Raw genomic sequence first — 25,078 nt, 5'->3', positions numbered from 1 at the left:
CAGAGTCTGACTGACAAGGCTCAGAGGGTGATAGCACCTGGCAGAATCCGAACGCAGGTTGTCGCTAAGCCTCAGGACCTCAACCCGGCGCCGGCCTGCCTTCCAGACCAGGCAAGCCAGGCACAGACCACCGCCCTGCTCGGCTCAAGAGGCCCAACGGGAGGCAGGTGGGTGAGGGAGCAAGGTTGGGCCAGGTCCACCAGCAAGGGCTGGACATCGCAGGGCAGGGGACAAGGCAAGACAGAGAGGGTACAGGAGCACCTCGGGGGGTCCCCAAGGGCCAAGCACATGCCCTCAGCTTTCCAGCCCCTCGGGCCAGGAAGGAAGTGCCTTCCACAGGTGCCAGGACCCACCGACCCCAGAGGGGGCCTGGCGGATCTGGGTGCAGCCCTGGGAAAGCCCAGCCTCTGCTGCTGAGTCCCTCAGGGGCCTCGGAACACAGGTCCCTTCACCTAGCCTCCTTGGGGATCAGTTTCTCCATGATCTTGTGCTATGATAAAAAACACATACTTGGTCTTTGCTTCCTTTTCCGGCCACAGAGCTCCTAAAACTCCAGTGATTTCCTGATTGATAAGAGTGTCTTCTGTATGCTAATGAGCTGGAGGCTGAACTCCCCAGAGGAAGCCCCAGTGACCAGCCCCTGCCTCCCCCTTCCCCTACCCCCAGGAGGGGAGAAGGGGCTAGAGACTGAACTAATCACAGCGACAATGATTTAATCATCTGTGCATAAAAACCCTAAACAACAGGGTTCAGAGAGCGTCCAGGATGACATCTGGAAGAGCAGCACTCTCCCAATCCACAGGGACAAAGCTCCTGAGGTAGGGATCCTTCCAGACCTCACCTCTTCATCTGGCTGTTCATCTGTGTCCTTTATCACACCCTTTATAATAAACCAGCAAACATCAGCAAATGTTTCCTGCGTTCTGCGAACCATTCTAGCAGGTTATCAAGCCGGAGGCGGAGGGAGGGGTGTATCATGTGGGACAGAAGGGTGGGAAACCCAGGACCCTTTTTTGGGATCGACCGGCATCTGAAATGGACGGAGCCCTGAACCAGTGGCGTCTGCGCCGACTCTGGGGCGCTGGTGTCAGAATGGAACCGACACAGGGGACACCAGCTGGTGTCCACAGATAACCAGAGGACTGCGTGGCCGGGAAGGTCCACACATGTTGTGTCAGAGGCGCTGCTGAGGACAGAAACGGTTTGCTTCCAGGCCCCATCGGAGAAATGGAGGTCCGGCCTCGCATGGCCTTTGGGAGCATCTTGGCTCTGATCTTCTCAGTCCCTTGCAGACAGACACCAGGGCTCCAGACCAGCGTGGGGCCTCTGACTCACGTACTCGGTAGTCAGCATCACACCCTTTCCCCGAAGGCAGGGTCAGGGCCATGCAAATCTCTCCTTTCTTGTATCAAAATACACCCGCAGAATCATAAATACATGAAAATATTTACATGAGCAGATTAACTTCTGGGTCCTGCGGCTCGCTTAAGCAAATGTTTATCTTTCTGTCAAACAACACTTTAGAGTTGCTCTCTTTTGGGGTGCCAGGACTCACTCAGCACTGGGGTGAGGAGGGGAGGGTAGCGGCAGGGGGAGGGGATGCTGACAGCCACACATTAACATCTCTTTACAGCCGGGAGATTTGGGGTTACAGGGAACCCCAGGTCATGGGCTGAGCCCCTTGGGGGTCACTTATCTAGGCTCCAGATCTGGCTACTGGCAGGTGGCCAGCTTGCTGGACAAAGTCACCTCTCTCGTGACATGGGGAGCCGATGGCGGCTTCATGATGGGCGTCTGTGGACGGCAGCTCAGCACTGCCATCTTGAGAAATGCCACTCTCTTGGGCATGCACCCACACGCTTACGTCTTCGCTTTACAGGCTCAGTTAAAAACAGAAAAAAATCTTTCAGGTACGTACTCGAGAAAGCAAGACACCGTGACGCTGCCATCAGCCTGCCCCCTCCTCCCCCCGCCTCCGACCTGTCATCCACATGAAGCCAGATGAAGCCCTTTTCTGATACCCACATCAGAGCGTGACATTCCTGGGATAATAGCCCCTCCACGCTCCCCCTCTGCTCTCAAGAGGACATCCACACCCCTTAACCAGCGCACGACCCCCCCACACCTGGCTCCTTCCTTCCACTCTGCCTGCCTCCCAGCACACCCCCTAACCAGACTCATGGTGGGAGCCACCGTGCCTCCATGCCTTTGCGTAGGCTGTTCCTTCTGCAGGGAAGGCCCTCCCTGCTTACGCAGACCCCACCTCAGCTGTGGGGCGAACCGAGCATTGCATGGGGTGAACGCATGGGGTCTTCCTCCCTGGGCTCCCTGCCCCCTCCCCACAGGAATGTAGCATGGGCACCACCACGGGCAGACTCTGTCCCCTCCAGGGGCCAATGAGCTCCTGAGAGTGGGGGTTCATCAGACTGGGTTAAGCTCAGCTCCCAGCCCACAGTCAGGGTTAAAGCCTCCTGCTCTGGGATTACTGCAGGGCAGGGGCATAGACCCCTCGTCTCCCGCAGGCCTGGCCGCATCCCCATGCAGCAGCTGCCCACTGGCCAGGTGTAGGCAGCCAGCAGGCAGGGCAGCATCTATGCAGGCAGTGTTAGGAGGTGAGACTTCTTCCCCGCCCCGGCTCTGCTCACACACTCCAGCTCTTGGCCTTTGTTGGCAGAGGCCACGGGAGGCCAGCAGGCCCACAGAAAGCCGCTCCCCGGGCTCAGTGACTGCACAGAAACGACATTTTATTCACGGGAAGCTCACAGGATTCTTGCCAGCTTACCGACTACTCTCCCCGTCCACGGGAAGNGGACCCCCGCCCCTGCAACTCCAGCCTCAGCAAGGGCCGCTCCCTCGACCGAGCACTGAGGACGGGGGAAGCAGGAGATAAACAGAGCTATGCCCCTGTCAGGAGGGTGAGCCCGGGCAGGGAGGAAGCAGAAGAGAAGATGGGCGTGAGGCCTGAGAAAGCCGCGCTGCCGCCTGGGCCCCAGAACCACGTACGGCCCAGCCCTTGTCTGCGGGCAGCTCGACAACAGGAACTGGGCCTTGGGGAGACGGAGCCTCGGGGAGGACGCTGAACGGGCCATGGATCTTAGCACAACATACGGTCCCTCCACGCAGCTGTCCCTAGGGCTCCCGTGGGGTCCACTGGCCATTCCCCTTTGAAAACTACCCTAAGGGGTGACTCCCAGCCGCCCACCCTTCTGCACAAGGTTCTGACAGACCTGCACCCTCCCCCCTCCCCCACTCCCGGGGGGCCCCCAGGCACACGTGGGCTTTGGGAGGGAGTCAGCAAGGAAATCTGTCTTTCCACACACGGCTGGTGGCGGCATGGCTGGGGGGGTGTTCTAGCAGACTTATTTATAGCCAAGCACCCCGTCCGCACACTCCCCAGTACTGCCTGCCTGCCTGCCTGCCACTGGGGCTTTTCAATCCGTGTCTATATTTATCCCCTGAAGCCATTGGGATAATGGCAAGGCCAGAAATAGCCTTGAAGACATTCACGTGAGGATGATGGGCAGGTCCCCGGCTCCCAGGCCGACCTCGCCCCCGGCATCTGCTGCTTGGCAGTGGGGAACAGGGAACAGCTGGATGGGCCGGCGAGGCAGCTGAAGCCAGATGGGAACAACATAATCCCTCTTTCCCCGCTGGCCAGAGCCCTCGGTAGTGGTGCGGCGGACACGTCCAGAACAATCCATCTCAGCTGCCGGGCTACCGGGAGACCAAAAGTGACGCGATCTCCTGATGGACGTCAGCATGTTAATCAGCTCAGAGGCAGAACGGAGACTCAGAGGGAGGGGGCAGGAGGGCTCTGCAGCTTCCCGGACACACGCTCACAAAAAAGCAGGTCGCCCATGCACCAAGGCTGGGGGGACACACCCTCCATCTCCCCCCCTCCCACCTGGACACAGGCACTCAGCTCGCTGTGAAAGCGTATGCGCGGCCTCCAGCTTACCCAGCCACCTCCCACCTCCTGGAAGGCAGTAAAAGCGGAGACAACCTGGCTGGTCAGGGAAGAAGCAGCAGGCACCTCAGGGGAACAGTGGGCTGTTCCTGGTCCTTAGCTTCAGCATCCTGAAAGAACTCGCCATCTGGGATCGGGGACAGGCACTCACTGGAGCCCATGTATTAATACAGGAAGGAACAGAGCGCGGCTGGAGCAGAGAGAAGCTGCCAGCTGCCAGCCTGATGGGGAAGATTTCATAGAAGAGGGGGCATTTTGGTGGAGCTCTGAAGGATGCATAGGAGTTTATCAGGAGAGAAGGGGGAAAGACACAGGGAATATGGTGAGCGCATGGTTTAGTACTCAAAGTGCACGGTGCGTCTGGGGAATGGCAGCGGTAGGAGTGCAGGGTCAAGGGTAGTGAGATGGAGTCAGACTAAGAAGGGCTGGGCCCCAGCACAGAGCTCAGGAGCAGAGCCTTTGAGCAAACGGGATTGAGGAGACTCACTCGCCTTCCTCATGGCTGTATCTGTGGTCTGAGTGGGGTGTTCTCTGACAGGGCCTCTGGGCTGATCCCTGACATGACACCTCCACCCCGTGGGGATTTTTAGCCCCTGGTCCCTCTCCCTCCTTCCCAGGAGCCCTGGCCATTCTGGCCCAACTCTCCATGTCTATCGGTATAAAAAAATGTGGGTACCGCCCAGGTGGCTCAGTCAGTTAAGCGTCCGACTTCAGCTCAGGTCATGATCTCATGGTTCGTGGGTTTGAGCCCCATGTCGGGCTCTGTGCTGACAGTGTGGAGCCTGGAGCCGGCTTTGGATTCTGTGAGTCTTTCTCTCTGCCCCGCCCCTACTCATTCTTGTTCTCTCTCTCTCTCAAAAATAAATATTTAAAAAAGTTTTTTTTAATGTGCACTGTAAAATGGGACAGCTGCTTTGGAAAAGCCTGCAGCTCCTCGAAATGTTAAAGACTGAGTTACCGTATGACTCAGCAATTCCGCTCCCTGGGACATACTCAGGAGGAATGAAACAGGAGTCCACACGAACGCTTGCACATGAATGTTCACAGCCGCGTTATTCGTAACAGCCAAAAACCAAAGTGAAGCATGGATAAATCCTGAAAAGATGATGCTGAGCGAAAGAAGCCAGTCACAAAAGGCCAAATAGTGTACGATCCCATTACCCAGAATGTCCCTAACAGGCAGCTCCACAGGGACAGAAAGCAGATTAGTGGTTGCCCCAGGGGGCGGGGGAAGGGAGTGACAGGCTTCTTTTTGGAGTGACAAAAATGTTCCAAAATTTTCTGATGGTTGCATAAGTCTGTGAATATATGAAATATCACTGAATTGTACACTTTAAATCGCTGAATTGTATGCTCCATAAATTACATTTCAGTCAAGCTGCTAAAAAACCAGCAAGCTGTGCAAAACCAGAAGTGTACAAGCCCAGCATGCTCAGGGAGATACAGCAGGGGGAGTCCCCCTGGCTGGGGCGGGGGGCAGTGGTGGCCACACTGTGGCATTCCGCCAGCTGTTCACTTCTCTAAGCCAGGCCTGTCCCTGGCTTCCTGTGTCATTCACAGGGCTTAGGAATCAGCCCAGCACGGGCCATTCCTTTGTAGAAGAGAGAACCCAGGCCGTCTCCCCTGGGGCAGGTGCATCCTTAAACACCCTCCTTTACACTGTGACTCCATAGCTCCAGGGCCCCCAGTCCCAGGAGCCTTTCCTGACCTCACAGATAGAAGGAACTGTTCGCTTGTCCACTCCAAGCCCCACACAGAGCTGATCAGAGAGCTCTGCCAACCTGGGACATGGCCACCCATCCCCAGGCAGCGGTCAGCCCTGGAGTCCACAGTCAACTCTGCTTGTTTGTGTTAGGCAAGGAACGTTTATGTATTAACCACCTACTAAGTGCCAGGCACCATGTGAGACGCTCTACGCTGGTTTTCTCATTTGCTTCCTTTCCTCTGGTCAGTCCTTTCAAATCTAGGCCATCTTTGCAAAATGCTTTAGTAGTTGAAGAAAACACGCCCCTGACCTCAGATGTCTCCTCGTGGCAGGAGTAAAGCGCGGGTCATGGGGTGGGCTGGCCCTGGGGCAACACGTGCTGTAAAAGATGTAAAAGAGATGCCGTCCCTTCCATCCTCACCCACTTGGTTCCATTTAATAAACTTACAGAGCCAGGGAGTGAGTGCACCATATTTCCCAAAAGTATTTGGAACTTTAAAAGGGGGCATTTTGGTTGGGCTTCGAAGAATGCACAGGAGTTGACCGGAGGGAGAAGGGGGAAGGCACAGCATGAGACAATGGCTTTAGTATTCAAAGTGCATGGCCTAGAGAGGGCACGGTCATTTAGAGGGAAGAGCAGAGGCATGGTTCTCCCCGCTCAAAGCACAACTCCGATTTATTTTTACCTCTGGCGCATAGCACAGCTCAGGCACACAGAAGGTGCTTAATACAAGTTAGCTAAATGATGGCCCAACCTAAGGCCACGCCTCCCATCTGGGAACCCACCTCACAGAAAGCTGCTCAATGAGAAAAAGCCAACAAACCCCCTTTTCTCAGGGAGACTGAGCCCAGATGGGAGGTGTGCATCCTGAAGCCCACCACCAATTTGTGGGCACAGCACCCAATGTCAGTTGTCCTAGACAGTGGGGTCTGAACGAGAGAACCACCGCAGGAGTGAAATCCCGGAAAGCCATGTCAGCATGGTGGCCCAGGGCAGGCAGGCCCACACAGTAGGGAAGGAAGGGACTCAACAGCCTGTGTCTGGTTTCTCTGCTGCCCTCGCACCTCCTCTGGCCAGACACCCGGCCCCCTGGGGCTCATGCCTGTCTTCAGCATCTGGCCAGGTCTCCCACTTCCAGGCACCCTGCTCTTGTTACCTGTGGTCACAAGGCGCTAACCTGAGCACAGGGCAGTGAGAACCGTTTCTGGAGACAGCTGAAAATCAATCAATGGAAGCAATTTCCAAGTTGTCATTCCTCGATGGTACATTTATCGTGATGGGGACCGGTCAAGTTAAAAGGCTGAAAGGAAAATCAAACCGGGTTTCTCTCCTTTGGCCTATAGTTTCAGCTTCACCAAAGAGAGCCAAAACAAAATCTCTCTTTATGAAGAGTCTAAAGACAACACCCAGACCCTCCCGGGCAGAGCTGGGAACTTCACAGGCCTTGTTTTGCATCGAGAAGGTCACAAGTGACTTAAAGTTCGTCATTAGAGCAGACTCGCAAACGAAAAATAAGTCACCAGCCCATTCCCCGCTCACAGAGAGGCATACAGGAAGTCCCAGTGATGAAATGCAAGGTCGCTTCCCAGGGAGTATAATCAAGTTCAAGGTGCTGCTGGGTCATCATGGTTTAAGTGAAACCTGTTTTAGGTGACACAGCTGTAAGGCATTGAGATCCCAGGCCCCACCAACCCTCCTTGCCCCCTCTGTTATAAGAGATGGATCGTGGATTCAGCCAGGCTCCCTTGGTGTACCGAATGGCCTCTGGCTTGTTTTCACGGGGATATCTGGAGATTGCAGAAACTACTCAGTGCCTGACCGTGGATAGGCATCCCCTGAGTGTGGGCAGCTCGCCACTGTCCCAGGGGCATGCGGTTTCACCCATCTGTCTCCCCTGAACTGCTGGCTCCTCGAGAGCAAGCATGTCTTATCTCTGGCCTGGCACTTGGAAGAAGCTCAATAAAGCCTTCAATAAAATGCACAGCAGCAACGAGTGATCTGCCCCGGAGCTCAGGCATGGCCAGACAACCCGGGCCCTGTCCCACCAAAGTCAAAACACCATCACAGAGCACCCAGAACTCTCAGCTTTCAAAGCCCCGAACTCCTGCCCGCCGGTGGAGTCGTCCAGGACCCATGCTTAGCTACAGGGTCCATAGCCATCCCTCCCCGAGCCCTCGAACCCCTGCACATCCCTCGCCCAGAGCTGTCCATCAGTCCTGCTATAGATGCGCTAGACCTGGGGCTGGAAGCCTGAGTTGTGGCCCTGCTTGCCATGTGCCTTTGGCAGTGACTTCCTTTACTGGTCCTCAGTTTCCCCACAGGTTAAGCGAAAAGGCTGACCTCCTGAGTCCTCCCAAGTCTGTGAGGACCTATTCTTCTCAGGGTTTGCCAGGTTCCTCAGAGATTTCTTGAGGCTCTACCTTTAAAATGTGCCTGGAACCCAGCTCTCTCACTTCCTCCGCCGCTGCCACTCTGGCCCAGCACCTGCCACCTCAGGCCATTGCAAAGGTCTCCCCGTTGGTCTCCCTGCTTCCTCACTCCACCCCATCCAGTCTGTTTCCAGCACAATAGCCAGCAAGCATCCTTTGAAAGTGCAGTGGGGTCTCCGTGCTCCTCGGCACGAGCTTCTTAGCAGCCCCAGATCTTGCTCAAAGTCAAAGTCTCAGTAAGACCTACAAAGCCCTGCTGCACGTGGACTTTCATCTCTCCCCCAGCCCCTTCCCCCACTCCTCTTCCCCTCCCTCCTTCTCTCCAGCTTCTAGAACATCCCAGACAGGCTCCTGCCTCAGGGCCTTTGCACAGGCTATTGCCTCTGCCTGGATGTTCCTCCTCAAAATAGCCTCCTGGCTTTTCTCCTTTGCCTCCTTTAGGCCTTTGCTTAACTGTCCTGACTTGAGAGGCCTTGTTATTTGTGTATTTAGCATTAATTTAGCATTGATCCCCATCTGCCAGTATTTTACTGCTTATTTACTATATGACTACCCACACTAGACAATAAGCCCAGGAGGGCCAGTATGTTAAATGTTTTATTATTCCTTTATACCCAGCTCCCAGAATTGTAGCTACTCACTAAATACTGAATGAGTATATTGACTACAATGCATTGAATGAACACATTTTGATCATTTGCAGGTTCCGTTGTGCTGCTAACATGAAGAGTCTGGGGCCATGCCACCTCCAGGTTGAACGGCATCATCCGGGAGTCCTCCTGAGGATGCCAAGCTCTGGACACTGTCTCCAGGGATCACCGTGATTGCTCCAGGCGGGTTTGCAGCTCAGGAAATGTGGGGAGGAGCGAAGCAAGGAATGACCCAGAGAACACTGCCCGGACCTGGTCTCGGGAGGTCTGAGGGTCAGTGCACGAGCAAGTGTTTCCAGATGCCTCCCTGGCAGGCAGGACGAGGTCGCAAACACGGCGTGTGTTCTGCACGACCACGTGGGGAAGAGCAAGAAACTCCAGCAGTGGGCTTTTCCTCAAAACCGAAGGAAGCAGAGAAGGGGAAAGAGGGGACACAAGGCAGCCAGAAGGGGGGTGCCGCCAGTGCTGGGCCCGTGGGCAGAGCTCCAGGGGAGCCCGGCCGGGACCGCGGTGGCCGAGACAGGGCCATGGCCTGGCCTCGCGGGGCCTCGAGGAGGCTGAGCCAGCTTCCCGCCCTGGCCCTGCCGCTCCTGAGTGTGAGAGCCACGGCGCGCCTGCAAACCTCCCCAGGTGACCAGGAGCAAGGACCCGAAACGGAGCCAGAGGAACGCATTTCTGCCACTTGGGTGAAAATAAAGTATGCTTTGAGGAAGACGCGCACCGCCTACGTCAACAGGCAAAGCCAGGGACGGGTTCCCGAGGTCCCTGAGCTGAGGAAGAGAAGAGGGGCTGTAGGTGGGCGGCGAGGCTCCGGCAATCTCCGCTGAAAGCCCCTCCGCGTCCCGGCCCAGGTCCCGGGCAGGGCTGGCTGCGTGCGGAGGGAAGTCAGGAGGGGACAGGAGGGGGACTTGGGTCCCACCCAGCTCTCTCCCAAGCACTGTGGGGGGACAGCAAAGGAACACAGGAAGCGGGCAGCATCCTTGCTCTAGGGCTCGACGCAGCGCCCTGTGGCCCTGCCCTCTCCATGCCCAGGCGAGCTGGCCACAGCCACGGGTCCTCCCCGACCTAAACCCCAAGGGGACAGCCGCTGGGGTGGGCGCGGGCAGGGATAAGCTTCTGCAGGTAAAGGAGAGGAGCCCCCAGCCCACCTGCGGCCTCTGTCCTGGGCTGCGGGGAGGCTGGGAGGCCAGCATGGCTGGTAGGGACGGAACACGGGTGTCAGTGCTGCTGTGGGCTGAGGGCCTGCCCGTGACATCCGCTCTCTTCCTCCTCAGGAAGATAGTGACCTTGCTGAGGCCTCACAGAGACAATGGCAGGAAGCGCCCCTCCCTGAGAGAGTGGGAGCAGGAAGGAAGTGAGGACCCCGAGCCTGGGCCTGCAGGCCGTCCCCACGGGGCCTCCACCCTGAGGAGATTAAGGTGAAATGCTAGAAGTTCTGCCCACGGGCTCAGCTCATGGCAAACGTCTTCAACTTTGCCCAGGGCTGGGGGTGCCTGAGGGCAGATGCTGTCCCCGGCTGGGACCCCTCGCCTCTTTCAGGCAGACCCTCTCTGTGGATGACCCAGGTCAAGCAGACACAGAACACCGGCAGGCTGGGTGGAGAAAACCACTCCAGCGGCCCCTGCCCTGCACCCACCCAACCCCCACCTTCTGGAAGGAAGGGCTCCTCTTCCTCTGGAGCAAGAGCTCCTCTAAAAATAGACCCTGCTCCTTAAGCCCTTTCCTTCCTCACCCCCCTGCGGGGATGAGGAGGGGATTTCACACTCTCTGCAGCTGGGGAAGGGCTGCCTCTCCCCATTACCCCCCCCCCCAAATCTCCAACTCCTGCCAGCCTGGGCCCAGGGGTCCTGACGCCTGCCTGCCTGTTGTGGCCACAAACTCCCAGGCAGAGCTCAGAGGTGTGTAGGGCCAACCGCCACCTTCCCCCGTGCAAAGCACAGATGTGAGACCGCCGGGTGGTGATGTTCCTGCAGTCACAAAGCGTAACTCCCGGTGGGCAGGACCCTGCTCATGGCTGTGTGCCCAGTACCTAGAACTGTGCCTGGTCTGTCCAGACAAAGGACACAATAACTATTCGCTGGATTAACGAGTAAAGCAGAGGAATCCCTGAGAACGCTTGGGGTTAAGTGGGGACTCCCCAGATCAGGTGGCCACAGGCCACCGTCTCTGAAACCACCTAAGTGGGAGGATGCAGTTTTGAGGAAGGAAAAGAACTGCCTTCTGGTAGAAAAGGAAAACAGGAAGCAAAGGAGCCGTGGTCAGAGCTCAGGCTTCATGGGCAGAGAAGGGCCCGCCAGGGCCCCGCCGGCCAGCAGGACACAGCAGGATGACGGGCCACCTCGGGGAGGCTCGGGGTCAGGCCTGTGTTCCCCTGCCAGCCCTCCCCACACCCACCCCAGCAGCTGAGACTCTGAGACTCACACAGTGAATTAACACAAGACAACAAAACAAAAATACAACGGAGCACTCTCTCTTCTTAGCACTTGGAGGCCTTTTTACAGCAACTGAAAAGAATGAGCAATTACAGAGAAAACAGCCTGTGGTGCCAACGTGGGAGCCCAGGCGTGAGGGGGACACTCGGCCGAGGCCTGGCCTGCCCTGCCCTGTCCCGCCGCAAGGAGGGGAGGCCCACAGGACGTGAGGGGCTGACGGGGAGCCAGACCGCGAGGGCACAGTCTGAACCCCATCCTTTGGGGGAAGTCGTGCCATATTTGGAAAACCATGTCTTGCACTTCAGGGTCGAGACTCGGGGTCCAATCCCAAACCCACCACTGACTTGCTATGTGACCTTGGGCCAGACACTTGCCATCTCTGAGCCTCAGCTTCCTTGTGGAAAATGGGCTCATGATGGATCCTGTGTGCTTATCAGGGCCAGTGTGTTCAGAGTATGCCTGGGGACACTGGTGTCCCCCACCCGGCCTCTTCACCCCGTTATGTTACTTTCTCCAGATGGACCACCCATCCTCCTTGTCCCCAAAGCACAGACCAGCTGAATGGTGTCCAGGGAGAGTGTTTGCTGGATTTAGAACAAGAAAAGGCAACACCACTTCACCTGCTCCACCCACCGAAGGCCTTGGCATGACGCAAAGGGGACAGCCCGAGGCCTGGCCTGTGCCAGAGGCCCGGGGACAGGAAATGAGATTGGCTGCACAAGAAGCCCAGGAGGATCCAGGGCAGAAGGAATGAAAGAACTAAGCACTGGGAGACTCCATCCCTAGGTTCGAGGCTACACAGTGCACCTCAGACACGCCACAGCCCCTGCTCGCCTTCTCATCTGGGGAAATGCTTACACGAAAACACACACACGGTTCTTCCCGTGTTGCCAACCACAGCTTATGGGAAATGATGGGAGGCAGTGCCCAGCCCCTGCCCACTGCCAAGGCTGAGGCGTCCTGAAACTCCCGTCCCGCCCTATTTCCTGAGGGTGGGGAGCCCAGGCTGCGCCAGGGGGTCCCGGAGAAGAGAACAGAGGTCCCTCAGGGCACCCTGTACAGTGGGGAGTCACAAGGGAGTCACCAGAGGGGGGCTCTATCGTATCTGGAATCTAAAAGAACCACAGACAGAACATCAGTCCTACCTACTTAGTGAGCAATCAATATTTGCAAGAAGCAGGATCGATTAGGGGCGCCTGGGTGGCTTAGTCGGTTAAGCGTCCGACTTTCGCTTAGGTCATGATCTCGCGGTTTGTGGGTTCGAGCCCCGCGTCGGGCTCTGTGCTGACTGCCAGCTCAGAGCCTGGAGCCTGTTTCAGTCTGTGACTCCCTCTCTCTCTGACCCTCCCCTGCTCACGCTGTCTCTCTCTCTCTCTAGAAATAAAAACCTTAAAAAAAAAATTTTAAAAAAAAGAAGCAGGATCGATTAATACAATCTACCCCATTAATCAGATCAAGTCAGATGTTTAAGGAAAAGGAAATGGCAAGCAAGCCCCAGCACCCCCCAAACTCCAAAGCCAGTGGGCGGTCCTTACCTGCGGGTCTGCGTCAGAAGGCTCCCTCGACGTCCTGCCGCAGGAGGAGGGACGACTCACCAGGCACACGGAAGGGTGTCGGGGACCAGGACACACGAGTCAGCATCCTGCAGGGAGAAGCCCAGTCAGGGAGGAGGTGAGGCAAACCCACCAGGAAACCCACAGGGCCTGGCCTCATCCTGAGCAATGCCCGGGACCAGAAATTCAGCTATGCCTGGGGGACAGCACAGGGGACACTGGGCTGAAGGAGTCTTCTGCTGACAAAGGGGCCCCAGTCTGGGATACAATCATGGAGGCTGATGCACCTGGCACTGCCCGGGGCTCCCGCTGCTTAGGGAGAGAACCAGAACGCCGCACGCTGCTGCACACACGAGCTTTCTTATCTCAGAAGCCCAGCTCACGGCCCTCAGTGTCAAACCTGAGATTCTTCACTTATCAGCCTTTGGGACTGCAGGACCCCTGGCTGCAGAGGAGAGGCAAGTGGGGGGAGGGGGAGCGGCAGCCTAGGGTTCTTGGCCACTGGCCTCGAGCATCCTGGTGCCCGGGGCAGGGTCATGAGCAGCGTCATGGGGTGATGCAGACAATTCTCTCCTTCCCATCGAGTCCCCGCAGTTGGGTGGTGTGTAACCGGAGACCCACCTCTGCCAGATATCCAAAGGCCAGAGAGGAGCACTCACAATAAAACGGAAAAGGTGGAGAAACGGATTTCCGGGGAGTCCCGGGTGCAGTCAGCCTACGAGACGTCAGAAAATCCACAGACACTGCTAAAGCTGTCACCCAGCCCGGGGCTCCCACCATGGCCCACACCTGCAGCTCAACATATTCCGGTTTCTCTGACACACTTGGCGGAGCCCAGGATGCGGGCAGCAGCCCCGGAGGCCTCCCCTGACCATGACCAGAAGGCAGGCCCCACCCCTGTGCCCCCCACACAGGCTGTAGAAGCCATGGTTCTTCAGGAACCAATTCCCAGGTCCGGAAAAACCTCACACCAAGGGCTGAGGCCAGACGCCGGTGGCTCCGGGGACATCAGCCTGTGCCCGTAAGGGGCTAGGCGTCTGGACAAAGGTAAAACTAAAGTAAGGGGCAGCCGGTGGTGGCTGGGGACGGCAGGACTGATGAACTGCCAAATGAGGGCACAGGCAGTAAGGGTTCAGGGGAGGGAGAGGATCTAACTAGGGACGGCACGGCAGTGGGAGGTGTGGCTGCAAGCAGCGGAGACCAGCTTTTCGCACGCCCACCCGCGGCGCTGCGGGCCCACACTCCCGGGGAAGGTTCGGCCAACTCTGTGGAGTCCTCTTTGGGCCAGGCCTGCAGGGGTGAGGTTCCATCTTGGCCCTGCACCTGCCGCTCCCGTCCATGGCTGCACGTGCACCCCTGTAGGCACTCTGGACCCCAAACGAACAACACGTGTCAGGGCTCCCAGCTCCCAGGCCCCCAGCTGGGCATGCCGGGGCCCCCCAGCTTCTCTCCTGTACGTTCCACCAAACTCCACAGCTCGCCGCACACAGGCCCTGCCTCCGTGTGGTCTCTCTGTTCTATTTCTTAGTGGCCATCACAAAACCTCCCAACCTGCCCCGTGTGAGGTCAGCGTGAGCCTCGGAGGTAAGGAAACCCGCTGAGAGGGTAGGAGTTTGCCATAGCAACACACCAGTCACAGCGAGCCGGATTTTGGAGGCCGGCCCCTCTCCACTCCACCTGGACGCGTCTGGTGGGTGAGAAGGTCAACTATGACTCACAGCCCGCAGAATGAGATCGGCAGGGGCTGCGNGCCTAAGGAGCCAGTCGGCTCCTTGGGGAACCTCGGGGCGGGGAGTCGGGGGGAAGAGCACTGGAATGAAATAGGAAGATGCTGACAGTGACTCAGGCTTCCTCCCGTGACCCCTCACACAAAAGGCAAAAAGCAAATCAGCCCACTCCCTTCCGGAAGAGGAGAGATCAGAATGAAACACAAACTCTTGCGGACCGTGCACACCTGTGGCTGTAGTCCTGGGGAGACGGGGCTCTGGAACCAAATAATATTCAGTGGTGTGTTGCTGATTATCAGGAACAAAAAGAAAACATTTCATGCCCTGAAAGTTTTCCTTCCTGGTTTTATTGAGATACAATTGACAAAACGGTGATATATTTAAAGTGTACGAGGAGGGGCGCCTGGGTGGCTCACTCAGTTAAATGTCTGACTTTGGCTCAGGTCATGATCTCTCTGTTTGTGAGTTCGAGTCCCATATTGGGCTCTGTGCTGACAGCTCAGACCCTGGAGCCTGCTTCGGATTTTGTGTCTCTCTCTCTCTCTGCCCCTCCCCCACGCACACTCTGTCTCTGTCTCTCAATAAATAAACATGAAAAAAAGTTTTTTTTAAGTGTATGAGGTGATATTTGACATACTGGAGAGGATTCCTCTCCATCAAGTTAATTTGCACATCCATCCCCTCCCATAGTAACCCTTTTTTGGGGCGGTGGCCGGGGGCCGGGGGAAGAACATTCTATCATCTTAGCAAAACTTCAGGCATACAATGCAGTACCATCAACTATACTCTTCACCTTACACACTGGATCCTCTCCTTCACGTACCAAATCTAAATCTTTACTGGGCACCTGGGTGGCTCAGTAGGTAAACATCTGACTCTTGATTTCAGCTCAGGTCATGATCTCACTGTTCGTGGATTTGAGCCCCATTATCAGGCTCTGTGCTGACAGTGCAGAGCCCGCTTGGGATTCTCTCTCTCCCCCTCCCTCCCTCTGCTCCTCTTCCACTTGGTTTCTTTATCTCTCTCAAATACATAAACTTTAAAAGAAAAGATTTAAATCTTCAATATACCTCCTGAAAAATTTGAAAACTGGCAGGGGAAAAAAATAATAAAACCCATCTTTTGCAGGAGTCAGAACTGCTTTCCTAAAAATTTTTCGGATCCCTGACTGATTCTGGTCAGTGGATGTGAATTACTAAGTGAATCTGATTCTCTATCCAACTTCTATTAATAGGATATCAGTCTCTCCTCATCCCACTAAATAAATGTCAAACAAACACTTAAAGAATACCGGTTTGATGGGGTGCCAAATTACGAGCTTGCCCAGACGTCTGCGTGTCTCAGGCTGGCCCTGGTTGAAAGCATAAATTCCAAACGAGTGGGTGGCATAACTGAAGTTAAACACTGTGGTTTCCATCCCCCGTTGACATGGAGACCGTGAGGCAGGTGGCAGGAAAACGTGCAGACGCGGACAGATGCAAATGGTGGCGGGCGGCAGCACGCCGCGCAGGTCGCTGGCACACGCTGGCCTGTCTGACTCCATCCTGAGACATGGCTTCTGGGTTTTTGTTTATTGAGATGTAACTTGTGTGCCATACATTCACCCTTCTGAAGCGTACAATTCAGCGGCACTTGGCCCATCCACAGAGCTGCACAGCCCTCCGTGCTACCCATTTCCTTCAACCCCAAAGACAGACCTGTACCCATTACCACCAGTCACTCTCCGTTCCCCTTCCCCCAGGCCCTGGTAGCTGCCACCCTGCTTCTCTCTCTACGGATTTGCCTGTTCTGGGCACTTCGTAGAAATGGACGCATCCTACGCGACCTCCTCTGCCTGGCTTCTCTCAGTTGGCATCATGTTTTCAAGGTTCGTCCGTGTTGTGGCGGGTTGTGAACATCTGTGTTGTCAGCGCCTCATTCCTTTTTATGTCCGAACATTCCCACGTTCGGCTTATCCATCCGTCCACGGACATGTGGGCTCCTTCCACTTTGGGGCTATTGTGAATAGAGCTGTTGTGAGCATTCGCATACAAGCTTTTGTGTACAGGTGTGTTTGAGTCTTTGGGGTCTCTACCTAGGAGTCCCTAATTTGTTAATAAAACAATTTAAGTATTTTTGAAAACATAAACAGGGTCCGAGGTGAGCTGGAGCTTCAGCCTTGTGCCTGTTCCCAGAACACGGTTCCCCGGCTCAAGAAGCCAATCCCAGTTCCGGGGAGATTCTCTGAGAAGCACCCTGTGCACAGATACACACATGCGCGCGCACACGCTGCCGTATTGAAAGATCGCTTACAAGGAGGAAAGCTGGTGAACTTGTGAGGCTGGAGTCAGCCTCATATGCTTTGGAAAGAGCCCGGGGCCCAGCACGAGTCCCGTCTGAAGCCGCCGAGCAACCAAGAGGTGACGCGGCTGGGCGGCTGAGGGCAGGTCTGGGGATGGCAGGCTCTGCCAACTCTCAGCTCTGTGGCCTCAACTCGAGCAACTTCAGTGGTGTCCTTAACCTTCCTGGGACTCAGCTTCCTCATCTGAAAGAGAGGGTCCCTACTTCACAGACCCACTGTCAGGAGCCAGTGAGCTATGGGGATACGAGTATAAGTGCCATGCCTGGCCCACAGCCAGTGCTCATCCTCAGATCTGATCCTCGGTTTCCCCATCTGGAAAATGGAGGCAGGCGCCTGCCATGCACAGTTACAGTGTGGAACACAGGAGGCCCCTGGGTCAGGGCTGGCGTGCTACCATTTCTGGGGGGCGGGTACCCGGGGAAGTCAGAGCTCCAGAGCCCCTCCCTAAGGAGATGCCAGGGTCTCCCAGCCCCACGCCCCCCGCATCCCTGGCTCTCCCAGTGGTGAGAGAACAGGTGAGTCTCCCACAAGCTCAAAGGAATCGCCTGCATCTTGGACCCCACACCTTGGACAGGCCACTGGATTTCTTACTTCTGGTCCCTTTCCACTACCACCGCCCCACACCTGCCCTCCCTTCCAGATCCTTCTCTCTGCTTTCTCAACAGACACTCTACTCTAGAGCTGAGCTTCCTTCTCTGAATCCCAGACTGTCAGAATCAGCAGGGAAACCCGCAGGGACCTTCAGAGTGGAGAGCCCTCGAGTGAGGAAGGAAGCATTAGCAGGGCCATCAGAAAGCCGTGAGGAGCAATTTTCCTCCCGGCTGGCAAAAGGCAACACGGAGCCTGAGGAGGAAACCCAGGGCCTGGGAAGGCAGAACAGGGAAGAGAAACTGAACAATGTCTACTTGGGCGTGCAAGAGTTCATGGGGGAGAAAACCAGCACACACACACACACGCACACGCACACTCACAACAAAAAGGAGAAATTCTTAGCCTGCAGCAGTTGGTAGCATTATGTAAAATTCCAAGCCCACAAAAATATCATTTGGATGATAAAAAGTTAAATTTAGCTAAGTACAGAGTGACTAATACTATGAGGGACAGGCAGCACCCCCAGTTGCCTGGAGCTGATACAGCTGGCTTCTAGAAACTTTTGACAAGTAACCAGGGCCTGGTGCGGCACAGAATAACAGATTATATAATAAGAGGCACAGCCATTAGCGATACAAAACAGACGGCAAGCGCTGCAGCCTCCCCCAAGGGAGGGGACAGCGGGGCTCTGGCTCGAGCTTCACCCATGACAGAGCCTCCCCTTTGGAAGCCAGGGCCACAGGCATCTGGGCATTCAGAGGCATCTGAGAGGGCAGCCAGGCCTTGGAGGGGTGTGTGGGAGCCGGCCCACCCGCCTCTTCTGCAGAGATCTTTCCCCAGAGGGGTCGTGGCAGGTGCCTTCTGTGGAGGACCCAATGGGCTGCGGACTTGTGCGGTCCCGGCCCTTAGAATCTAGTCTGACCCCAAGATCTGTTTTAACCAGTAGAATGTGCTGGAAGTAACACTGTGCCAGGTTCGGACCCAAGCCTTCAGGAAGGCAGAGACTCAAACAGGTATTTGCATGCCTATGTTCACAGCAGCACCGTTCACAACAGGAAAAGGTGGACTTGACCCCGGTGTCCATCCACAGACAAATGCGACAACAAAATGTGGGCGCTCTGTACCATGGACTGCTACTCAGTCTTCATAAGGAAGGCCATTCTGGATGAACCCAGGGAACACTGTGCTGAGCGAAATAAGCTGGTCACGGACAAACAAATACCACATGGTTCCACCTATCTGAGGTGTCCCGAGGAGTCACGTTCACAGGGGAAGGAAGGGACAGGAAGTAGAAGGGACAGGAAGTAGAAGGGTGGGCGCCAGGTGCTGGGGGAGGGGAATAGGGAGTTGTCATTTAACAGGGACAAAGTCTCAGTTTGGGAAGAAGAAAAGAATCTGAATACGGATGGTGGTAACAGTGGCTCGACACTGTGAATATACCTAATGCCACTGAAGCGGACACTTAAAAATGGCTCAAGTGGTAAATTTTACGTTACGTGTACTTTACCACAGTGACTGGAGAGGTGATGTAGAGGGAACCACTGTCCCAGCAGACAGGCCAAGTGCCAGCCCGACACGCCAGCCATGGGAGGGGGCCATCTTGGAGAGGGACCTTCCACCCCCCAGTCAAGCTGCCCCAGCTGACAGCAAGGAGCAGAGCTGAGCTGTCCCCAGCAAGCCCTGCCCGGATTGCCAGGCTGAGAGCAAATAAATAAAATGGTTGATACTGAAAGCCACTACGTCTGGGAGCACTTCGTTGCAGCGAGGAACGGGGCCGGTGGGCAGGCTCTTTAACGGCTTCGGGGGAAAGTCTATTTCTGATGTGAGAGCAGTGAAACTCTTCGGTGCTCTCACAGGTGAGCCATGAAGACAAGGTGGCACCTGAAAAAGCGTCAGGGAGAGACTCCTTTTCCACTCCCCAAATCCTAACAGAACACACGCTGAAAGCCAGCAGCCGCTGTGGAGGCCAGGGGCTTCTCCAATGATCCGTCGGAGAAGCTGGGCCTTCTGCTGGCTGACTCAGCCATACTGTCCAGAGCAGGGACATGCACGCTGCGCAAAGAGATGGCCCCTGCGTGTGCAGAAATGACCCCAGGTGTGGTGCTGAGACCCGTGCCCTCGCTGGCTGACTGCGGGTGGGCCAGTTCCCTTCTCGGAATCCAGGTCTCCATGTGTGCAGCGAGGGGGCTGACCTCAAGGGCCTCTCCACTCAGCTCCAGCATTCTGCAATCTTCTAGTTTGGGCAGAAGGGAACGCAGAAACGGAATCCGAAACACTGAACAAAGGCCGAATGACTGGCACCTGGATTTACGGGGTGGATTTACTGCTCACTTCTGCCCCCTGAGGACCCCTTGCCCTCACCTCCATGCCCTTCACACATTGGTTCATTCCACAGCGCTTCCTGTGCCGCTCTGGCTTGGTCCAGTGTCCTCTACCTAAATTACACCTGGACCCTCCCAGGTAAAGATGGGACCACACGAGGAGTTCTGTGAGTAGAGGCACATACACCCCTTCCAGGCCTGGCCCCTAAAATGCCCACGTGATCCTCAATGTCATCTCTCTCTCTGTCTTCACTCACCAGCCAACTGACTAACCAGGTCCAGTGCAGGACCCGAAGGGCACCCAGAGGATGGCAGAAATACCACAGGAAAGGATGTGGGGTCCCTGAACCGCCACTCAGAGGCCACCCCCAGGCCATCCAACTCAACTGCAAGAGTGAGAACAGCCTTTACTGGGCTAACCCACTGAGACTGTAACAACTGTTACAGCAGCCAGCATTACCTATCCTAACTAACACATTCACCAAACCGCAACTGCGTGGCAGACGTGCGAAGGATGCACGGGAGAATCAGGCCTAAGCAGCAGCAGTGCAGTTAGCAGTTCAGGCAGATCATGTATAGCCCACTTCTGCACCCGGCAATCACAGGCTAAGAACATGATGAGAGCTCTTGCATGTATCCAAGCTCCACTCATACTACCTGCTTCTAAAAACCTTACTATGTAGGTTTACCTCCCCAAAACACTAGATGAGGTAAGAAAGAAAGAAACCAAAAAGGAAAGAGAAAAGCCATCCTGAGACTCCTGAGGATAATCCACAAGCAAATGAGTAAAAAACAAACAAACAAACCGCTTAGCTGTGTGCTTCCTGGTAGGCAAAGCAAAAAGGGAAATATGCTGGGCCACAGAGCTCTCACCAACAGTGAAAAACATGCTGGTTCATGATGAGAAACAAACTCTGTCCTTGCTAAGAGCTCTAAGGGAATGCTCCCCGGGGTCTCCACGTGAAGGATTCGGTGTCTGGGCAGGAGGCAGCAAGAGGAAGCCAAGCCTGCCCCCAAAACCGTCCCTGCCTGTGGCCCAACTGGCTCTTGACTGCGGTGAGCTCCTGAGTAATTCTTCATCCTTGTTAACGTGAACACGGCAGCACCGTGATAATGACGGGAAATATTTACATAGCGTACCACTGACGGGTTGTTTAGACCATCTGGCTACTGGATACAATAGCTACTGTCAGGCACATGCCCATCCGCAAGCGCTGTGCCTTGGTCCCGGAGGAGTCTGGGCTCGGGGACTCAGGCAGCAACCGTCGGCCCCATCCCCATTACGCTCCCACCCACGGGGACCCGAGAGAGGGGTCTCAGCCCCTGCAGGTGGGGAGCAGAGCCCTCAAACGCCCGCCCTCTGCCCTGTCTGGGCTGAGCACCGACGACAAGTCTCACTTCCATTTAGGAAGGACTCCTTCAGGACTGAGTGCTCTTAACAAGACCTCCCTCGGCAAGACAGCGCGGCTCTGGAGCCCCCTGGGGGTTCTCCTGTGACCCCACAGGGGCTACTGCGGATTCTCGGCCAGTCCTGCCCTGTTGTGTCCGAGGCCCCTTCTACTGGAGCTCTGTCACGCTCAGGCGCAGGGCAGGGACAGCGAAGGGTGTCAGGGCTCCGGGGGCTGGAGGGCGGCAGCCTTAGCCATCCTTCTGTCCACGTGCCTCTTCTGGGCTCCAATATACCGAGCTGGACTTCTGGGCTGACATCAAATGGGCTTTTTCCCTTTTTTAAGAAATTCAGGGTGTTGGGTGGGTTGTGTTATTATTATTTTCTTAATTTTAGTAAAAGCAAAAAAGTTCTATTCGGAGCCTGTTCAAAAGTAGCAATTTTCTTAATGGGAAGCACACGCTTCCGCCCACACGAGGAGCTGTGTCAGCTCAGCCATCACAGCGGCCTGTGGATATGGCACGTCGTGTCACCTTCTTGACAGATGTGAGTCAAATGGAAACTCGTCACAGGTGCCTGCACAGCCTCCCGCGGTGGCTTCGTGCTCTGACACGGGCTTTCAGATGGGCGCACCGTAGGAAAGGTGGGGCTGTGTTTCCGTCAACCACGAACCCACAGAGCTCAGGTCCTTACACAACGATCACCCTCTAAGATGCAAAGTGCCCCAACGGAGTGCGCGGGGCCAGGGTGGCACACGGACTGGGCTCCAGTTTTCCGTGGCCACCTCGCCTCCTGGAACCTGAGTTTGGGCAGCGGAGCAGGGTGCGACCGTGTGGCTTGGAGCAATCGTGAGGTGGCTGTCCAGTCGCAGGGTGGCTGGGATACACTAGCCCGGGTCAGGGTGCTCTCTGTGGCCTCGCACCCGACCCAGCGTCCTGGCCTTTCCCGGGCCTAGTGCTTCTCTCTTGGCAAGTGGGGTGAGGACCAGACGTCCACACACGGAGACAGGACCCTAAAAAAAGTCACAACCCATGGCCAAAGCAAGAGGCCACTCTCTCCAGGACCAGCCCTGCCTGAGAGTCCACTCGAGCACACATCCACACCCTCTAAAACCAGGGACTTCACGGCGTGGGTTTCCTGATGATCATTACAGCCTGGGGGTGACGGCTGCACTGGTAATGCATGCCGAACCTCAAGAAGGCTGGTGGCTGCTGTGTGGAAGCCCAAGCGACCTCTCTAGGGAGCTCTTCCTTCTGGCCACACCCCCGGAGCCCCCGTGTCTGCTCTGAGCGGTTCTGGGCACACATCCGCTCCGCTTCCCAGATTCTAGGCAGGACCAGGCAGATGCTCTTTTTTGCAAAAGTTATCTGAGCTACTGGGGACACAGGAATATTGTGACAAAGATCGCACCCAGTCACTGCTTGCCGACTCCACTCATGCCAAGCCCAGAAAACAGCCAGCAGCAGGCGGGGAAAGCACCCTGTTTAACTGCAGAGCAATGGCACAGGTGAAGGTGAGTCCAGCAGCTCAGGTGGAGAGGAAGTCAGCCTCCCGCCTCCCAGGTCACAGACAGGATCTTTGCGGGGTCCACAGAGCCCCTGCAGGCCCAGCCAAGCTCCTTCTCCAGGGAGGCCTGTTTCCAGCCCTCAGCATCTCCTGACCGGCTCTCACACCCAGGGAGCAGTCCCCGCCAAGCGCCACTGAGCTCTCGCCAGTTCAAGGTGACAAGCCAAACATGGTTCACAGAGCAAGCTGTTCAAAAAGCTCCATCCAATCTCATTTCATGCTTGGATTAGAGCTTTCCTATTTTTTGGTGTCCTCTGCTCACGAGAGGATGGCTACAGTGAACGGGTGCTTCTCTGTGTGTGTGGTTAATTACACAGAACATAAAATTTGCCAGCTTAACCGTTTTTAAGTGCCCAGTCCGGTGGCATCAAGTGTACTCATGCGGCTTGCAGCCACCATCGTCCATCTCCAGACGTTTTTCAGCCTCCCAAACGGAAACTCCGTGGCCCTTAAACACATACTTCCTGTCGTCCCTCTTCCAGCCCCTGGTAATGTCTGTGAATCATACAGCTCTTTAAAAATAATGTCCTTAGTCTCACAGACCATGGGTTCGAGCCCCAAGTGAGGCTCTGTGCTGACAGCTCAGAGCCTGGAGCCTATTTCAGATTCTGTGTCTCCCTCTCTCTCTGCCCCTTCCCTGCTCCTGCTCTGTCTCTCTCTCTCTCTCAAAAATGAATAAACATAAATAATAAATAATTAATATTTATTAAAACATAAATAATAATAATAAACAAACAAACAAACAAACAGAATGACCTTAGGGGCACTTGGGTGGCTGAGTCCATTAAGCATCTGACTTCAGTTCAGGTCATGATCTCACGCTCCTGAGTTCGAGCCCTGAGTAGGGCTCTGTGCTGACAGCTCAGAGCCTGGAGCCTGCTTCGGATTCTGTGTATCTCTCTCTCTCTGTCCCTCCCCTGCCCACATTCTCTCTCCCTCTCTAAAAAATAAAAATGATGTGTTTACCTTGGCAAAATGATTTTGTAATTTTATAGGTCCTGGTGTAATTTTTAACGCAGCTGGTGCCCCTCAGATACTTGGTGATGGACAAGCTGACAGAGGAGGGCCGGATGCTTCCAGGAAGGGACCACCGAGGCCACAATGCGCCTGGGGGATCACGGGCCCCTCCCTGCCACGCGCGAGGAGGCACCTAATGGGAACCCGCGTCCTTAACGGGCTGTGCCAGGAACTCTGCCAGGGCTGCCCTTTGCGGCAGAAAAGGCTCTCACACGGTTTTCTCCAGATTTTCATTTTACTTAAAAGCTCTTCCTTGCCTGGGGTTTTGAGGTTAAAAACCACTGTCTCGCACTCACACATTGTAAGTGGGAGTGTAAATTGGTACTACCTTTATGGAGAGCAATTCAGCAACAGCTATTGAAAATAAAAGGAAAATACCCCCTGACCTAGCACTTCTCCTGGCAATTTATTTCGCAGATATGAGAGCCTATTTGCATGGGCACCTCCATACCAGGACACTCGCCGTGGCCCCATTTGCGGCCAGGCTTCTGCCACGAACAATACAAAACTCCGTGAGTCGGGAACTGGTTCAACTAACGATGCTGCGTCTTCCATCAGCCGAACACCAGGCGCGTTGCTAAGAAGAGCTGGGTGATCTGAGTGAACGCAGAGGGTCTCCTCCAGGACCTACCAGTTACTAAGTCAAATCAGCAGGGGCGCGGCGGCAGACAGCCGTCTGCGTTGTTGTTTTGTTGTTTCCTAAGGAACATACATTCACATATGCAGAGAATCTTCCTGAAAAAGGGTACACATGCACAAAAATGAGCGATGGTGGTTGCCTCTGGGGAGGAAAAGAGGGAGGCCACAGACAACGGTAAGTCGGCTTGGTATGAAGCATAAGGTCATATGTATCCAAACTTTTTCATATCGAGTATGGCTTTATCCTCTATTTTATTTTATTTTTCAAGGTTTTATTTTTAAGTAATCTCTGTACCCAATGTGGGTCTTGAACTCACAACCCCGAGATGAAGAGTTGCATTCCCCATGGGGTGAGCTAGTCAGGGGGCCCTTTCCTCTATTTTATTATTTTATTATAACCTATGAGGTTTTTTTTTTTTGTAACCTATTTGGGTTTTTTTTGTTTTTTTTAATTTTTTTTATTTATTTCTAGGAGAGAGAGAGATAGCATGAACAGGGGTGGGTCAGAGAGAGAGAGGGAGACACAGACTCCGAAACAGGCTCCAGGCTCTGAGCTGGCAGTCAGCACAGAGCCCGACGCGGGACTCGAACCCACGAACCGCGAGATCATGACCTAAGCGAAAGTCGGACGCTTAACCGACTAAGCCACCCAGGCGCCCCATTGTAACCTATGAGTTTTAAGTTCCATAAATCAAGGAACGTATCTAATTTACTTTTACAACCTTGCCAATGTCTGGCATAACATCACGTAC

General features: G+C 55.2%; 1 protein-coding gene across 7 annotated transcripts in view; it reads right to left on the bottom strand.

Annotated features, from left to right (window-relative positions):
• The window catches only part of PITPNM2 (phosphatidylinositol transfer protein membrane associated 2), a 129,795-nt gene that overhangs the window by 92,359 nt on the left and 12,358 nt on the right, over nt 1-25,078 (bottom strand). For 6 of the 7 annotated variants that reach the window (XR_013331076.1, XR_013331077.1, XR_013331078.1 and 3 more), the window contains exon 2: nt 12,720-12,826. The gene's annotated coding sequence lies outside the window, so the exon portion shown is untranslated. Of the gene's footprint in view, nt 1-6,829; nt 6,974-12,719; nt 12,827-25,078 lie in introns of all 7 variants that reach the window. The other variant, XM_077748046.1, reaches the window with a different exon arrangement.

Source organism: Crocuta crocuta, unplaced genomic scaffold (assembly GCF_008692635.1).
Source record: "Crocuta crocuta isolate KB4526 unplaced genomic scaffold, BGI_CrCroc_1.0 scaffold29, whole genome shotgun sequence".
NCBI lineage: Eukaryota > Metazoa > Chordata > Mammalia > Carnivora > Hyaenidae > Crocuta > Crocuta crocuta.
Note: the sequence above shows the minus strand (reverse complement) of the source record. Positions and strands in the feature narration are given on the sequence as shown.